General features: G+C 35.0%; 1 pseudogene; it reads left to right on the top strand.

The window, feature by feature from the left end:
* Positions 1-4032: 4032 nt before the first annotated feature.
* On the top strand, positions 4033-4730 carry LOC126587579 (pathogenesis-related protein 1A-like; annotated as a pseudogene).
* The last annotated feature ends 897 nt before the right edge of the window (positions 4731-5627 follow it).

The following is a 5627-nucleotide window of genomic DNA, read 5'->3' as shown; positions in this document are numbered from 1 at the left end:
AGAAGGAAATGGGGTCTCGGGGTAGGGGAGAAACCCACGTAGTGGGTTGGGTTTTTGTATTTTAAAAAGTTGTGGTCATGTTTTAATTATGAAAACCCACGTAGTGGGTTCTTTGTATTTTAAAAAGTTGTCCAAGTTTGAGATCCACCCACACTACGTGCATGTTTTATAATTTTAAAAGTTTGAGATATATTTTATATATATATATATAAAGGTTATATAAATTTAAATTATGAATTATTTAGTTGAAAGGTAGGAGAAAACAAAAGAAGAAAAGGAAAAGGAAAAGAAAATAAGAAAGAAAAAAAAAACACCAGGGGGATTCAAACCCCTCCCTTTGTCAACCACACACCTAGACCTTATCCAACTCGCTATAGATGTGTTTGTAATTACATATTCAGCCTGTAATATTTATATGGTTGTTAAGATATCTGCAAGGCTTGCAAGCTAATATTTATTATCTAGGATAAATTTCTATATTTAAAAAAACACCAAGGGGATTCGAACCCCTCCCATTTTACTCCTTCAACACCTTGACCACCATATCACTTATGTTTTTGTGAAAATATGCTAAAATACACTTACTCTACACATAGAGATGACGAAGATAATGAAAATTTTGAACCTCATATGAACTCTATGTGGTACTAAGTCACTCATGTATCTTACCATGCAATGTATAAAGTGTAAAATATTGTACTAATTCATTATATATAAATGATTATGGTGTGTTTAAACTTCTTTCATTAATTACTACATATTTTCTACACTCACAATGTTTGCCAGCTCGCTATATAATCAACTTAAATCAGTTAAATCCATCATGCAATACATTTCCTTCCAATTTTTTGTGATAAACTAATAGATAATTGACTAAATAAACATCCTACAAAGTTTCATTAAAAATTTCCAAGTTTTTCTTACAATTTCCGTGGTTTCCATGTAATTTTTATCGATATCGATATTATCCCGATATTTCCATCGATATTTCTGTGTTTTCGGACTACCGATATTTCCGATATTACCGATATTTTCTTCCTTGATTGTAGGTGAAAGCTAAAGTGGAGCCATTAATTTTAGGGAGTTTTAACGAAAAGCCCACGGTACTGTTCATTTTAACGAAAAACCACATTTTTACACTAAAAAATCAAACCTGGTACTATTCACTTTACCCTTTATTTTGTTCTTATCTTTAAAACTCAAAGTTTTCAAATATTTTTCATTAGTTTTCCTTTAATTTTAGCAATGCAGGAATTTTGGAGAGAGAGTGAGAGATGCATGGAGATGATGAATTGCAGCAAATGGATTTAGGAGAAAAGGCCTTTGCCTGATGGAACCATTCGTCGGGCAAGGATTTAAATTTTTTACACGTGTCAGATTTCGGGGATTGCTCGATGACACATTCCATCGAGTAAGGATTTAGATAAAAAATACTGCAAAGTGAAAAGTTTTTGCAGAAAAAAGGGTGGGGAAACACCTTAATCCGACGTATTGTACCACGCAGACTGTCGAGCAAATCCAATTTTTGGAGGGAATTTTGATTTTTGTGAAAAAAAATGGGGGAAAACTCGAAACTTTGCCCGTCGACAGTTCCAACCTTACCCAACGACTGCTTTGCCTCCCGCCCTAGGAAACAACCATTTCGTCGGGCAATAAGTAAAAATTATAAAACAATTCAAAATAACAGAATCAAAAAGTAATATAGCCGTTAAATCGTGATACTAAGTTTGTAATTGTCCAACCTTTAAGACCAATCTCTAGCTGTGCAAGTTTATTTTTGATGATTTTTTACGTATGCGATCTTTTATTACATTCAAACAAGTTTGATAGTTGGATCATTAAAAATAATTTCGTAGAGTTCGAATCCCCACAATGCATTCAATTCAACCAACACTTAGTGTTTTAATCCTTAGCCCTATTAGGTGTATTGTACCATTTTGTTTGTAAGTATTTTTAAATCATGATCGGGTCTGTTCATTGTCTTATTCTAGAGTCGGTAAGTGTAGTTGTAAAAATTCGGAAAATTCAGAGCTAAAATATTTAATTTTAGTTTCCAACCATTGAAGGAATTCGTCTCATTACCTAATGCTCAAATGTTTATTTTAGTGAATTTTGGCGTATAAAATCTCATATTATGGAGCTCGTTTGGATGTGCTTTTGAAATGACTGAAAGCGCTTTTGGTGAAAATATTTTTAGAACCAATCATTAGTAAAGATGCAAGTAAATTCTGGAAAAGGTCTTAAAGTGCTTCCTGGAAGAAGCACATAACTGGTGCTTCTTGCAGAAAACACTTACAGTGCTTTTAAAACCCAAAAATATTTTTTCTAAAAGTGCTTTCATTTATTTTAAAAGCACATCTAAACAAGCCTTATATCAACTGTATTGATGGTTGGATTGTGGAAATTAGTTTTCCCCACTCCAAAAATCCTCGGTGAAGATATGCCAATATACTTGTCCAACGGACCAAGGTAATCTTGCCCGACGAATACCTTGAACCCTAACTACTTTAGGCGCCGGAGTCTTGCAGACTTCCATTGGGCAAGTTATCTTAATAGACGAAATTTCTTTCCATTGCGCAAGACAAATTTTTTTTTTTTTGTTTTTTAATATGTACAATAAGAGACGAAATTGCATTCCGTCGGATACATATTACTTAATAGATGAAATTAATTTCCGTTGCACAAGGGCTTAATCTTTTTTTTCTTTTTACGTACAATTAGATAAATGAGCCTTTGTACTTAGAGAGTGAAATAAAATCTTGTTGTATGTACATAGTACCCTTACAAATTTGGTGTTCATGCATCACGAATTCATGGGGAATGTTTTCATGCTATCAGGGTTTATAAAATATCGATTATGTGTTTTATAAGAACTTGGATTAGATGGAAACGATGAAAGCCTTTGAATGATGTAGAAGATCCTTGTCCAAAATTCTTTAGTTTCTTGGCGCAGTAACAGGAGTGTGTTGATAACATATTGTAAGCCTATTCTACTGAGGGAAAAGAGAGGGAGAGGGCCGGTGGCAGAGAGAGTGGAGAGACTTTGAGAATTGTGTTGTTTGATTTCTCACTTCTTTGTGCCTTTATTTAATGTGATAAGGAAGGGATAATCTTGCTCTCCAAGTAACACAAGTACATTATCGAAATCTAAAATATCTCATAGAATCCTACACACAATCTACTAAGATTTACACAATCACACTTTTGAAAGAATTAGGACTGCCGCAAAATAAAAGTAATCGTTTTTTTGGAAAAAAAATGGATTTTATTCAAGAATCGAAAGACTAAGAATATGAGCAGAACAATTTTTTGTAGATAAGGTATCAGAAAAATCCTTAACTAGGTAAACCACTTGAAAAAAAACTCCGGACAACGAAAAGGAATCCAAAAAACATGCAAGATAACAAAATTTTAGTTACCCAAACCAAATTCTATTTTTTTTTCCAATCCCATAACTTTTTTTTTTTTGTCAATCTCTTAAAAAATAATTTAATACATTGGATATTATCTACACTCAGTGTGGGGGATGGGTACCATATTAATTTGGTTCGAATTCGCTTTTAGTAAAAATCAAACCTAAAATCTCTCAATTACAAATGACAATAAATATCACTAGACCGTGTTATTAAGTAACTTTTTAATTCTTAATTAATGTAAGTCAATCTATTCTTTCTCTCTCTTTTCCCGTCCTCTATGGCTATATCTATAAATAGAATCGAAATATATGCAACCTCCCATTTCTTAAGGCCTACTTTAGACGGACAAGGATTGTCTGCCCTCCCACTTCCGGTGCCCTCCCGTGCCCTCCTGTTTGTGTGGTCACGGTTAAGTCACGTCAACATTTTATATTACTATTCGTTTTTGTCTTATTATCTCTATAAAAATATATATAAAATGTTAACGTGGCTTAACCGTGACCACACAAAACAGAAGGGCAGACAATCCTTGTCCATTTTAGACACCCTACTCTTATTTTGTCTCTATAAATATTACCCTATGTGCATTCCTCCTCTCAAACCAACATCCATCAAATCAACGTTCTCTATTGTACAACAAAACCGAGACCCCATATTGAGATACAAAATGGCGTTCAACGTCAAGCTTATTTTGAGCATCTGCACCATCGCAATCATCATGACGCATGTCGCCGCAATCCTACCCAAGGAAGAGATCGACGGCTTCATCAATGAACATAACATAGCTCGTGCCAAGGTTGGCAATTGACCGCTTAAATGGAACGAGACCATAGCCGAGTACGCTCAAGCTTATGCCGACAAATGAATCGAGGACTTCCAAATGGAGCACTCAATGGGGCCTTACGGCGAGAACTTGGCCTCCGGTGATGGCATGACCAGTGCAGCCGCTACCAAATACTAGGTCACCGAGAAGGAATTTTATGACTACCAGCAAAACAAATGTGTCCGAGATGAATGTGGCCACTGTCTTGGTGTGATATAGGGCAAAACTACTTATGTTGGATGTGGCATTTCAAAATGCAAGAATGGACAAAACTATGCCATTTGCAGCTACGATCCTTCTTACCAGGACGACGAGCGCCCCTACTAGATGCTACTATGTCATTACTTATGTTGTATATAAATAATGTCATGCATGCACACCCTTTTTTTGGTCATAAGAGGGGGATGGTGACAGATGATGTTTTCTGTTGTTGTATACGAATACATTCATGTTGCTGTATATGGTGAGAGGTGACAGAAAAATAATTAAAAAATAATGATTAACCATTTTCTTTTTTGATATTTTTTTTACTGAAAATATGACTTTAGTTCCTAAAACTTAATTTTCTCCATATAAAACCCAACATAAGTTTTTTATTGAAATAAAACTCATTGACTAGATTCCATATTAGCAAATTCATTAATTATATTTGACTTTACACATTTAAAATTTTTTGATGCCCAAAACACCCTATTTGAATGTTTGATATAAACAATTAATTCCATACAAATTGTAAGGCAGAATTAATGATTTTAGAAAAATAAAAAAAATAATTAATTCATTGCATAATATATAATAACAATAAAACATGCCTAATAAATGTAGTAATACATGCTTAGTTAAGTCAATAAAATTATATTTTACATATAAATGTAGGTAAATTATTTCACACACACATATATATTGTAACATCCCACATCGACCAACGGAGAAGGGGTGATGTGCCTTATATATACATGCCCATTTTCATATAGCACAAGGCCTTTTGGGAACTCACTGACTTCGGATTCCATCAAAACTCCGAAGTTAAGCGAATTCGGGCGAGAGCAATCTTAGGATAGGTGACCCAATGGGAAGTTCTCGTGTGAGTTCCCATAAACAAAACCATGAGGGAGAGGCCGAGGCCCAAAGCGGACAATATTGTGCTATGGCGGAGTCGAGACTGGGATGTGACAAAATGGTATCAGAGCCACTCTGCCGTGTGGTGCGAGTGTGCCGATGAGGACGTCGGGCCCCTAAGAAGGGTGGATTATAACATCCCACATCGACCAACGGAGAAGGGGTGATGTGCCTTATATGTACATGTCCACCTCCATATAGCACGAGACCTTTTGAGAACTCACTAGCTTCAGATTCCATCGAAACTCCGAAGTTAAACGAGTTTGGGC

This window comes from Malus sylvestris, chromosome 10 (assembly GCF_916048215.2).
Source record: "Malus sylvestris chromosome 10, drMalSylv7.2, whole genome shotgun sequence".
NCBI lineage: Eukaryota > Viridiplantae > Streptophyta > Magnoliopsida > Rosales > Rosaceae > Malus > Malus sylvestris.
This window is presented reverse-complemented; position numbering and strand designations above follow the sequence as displayed.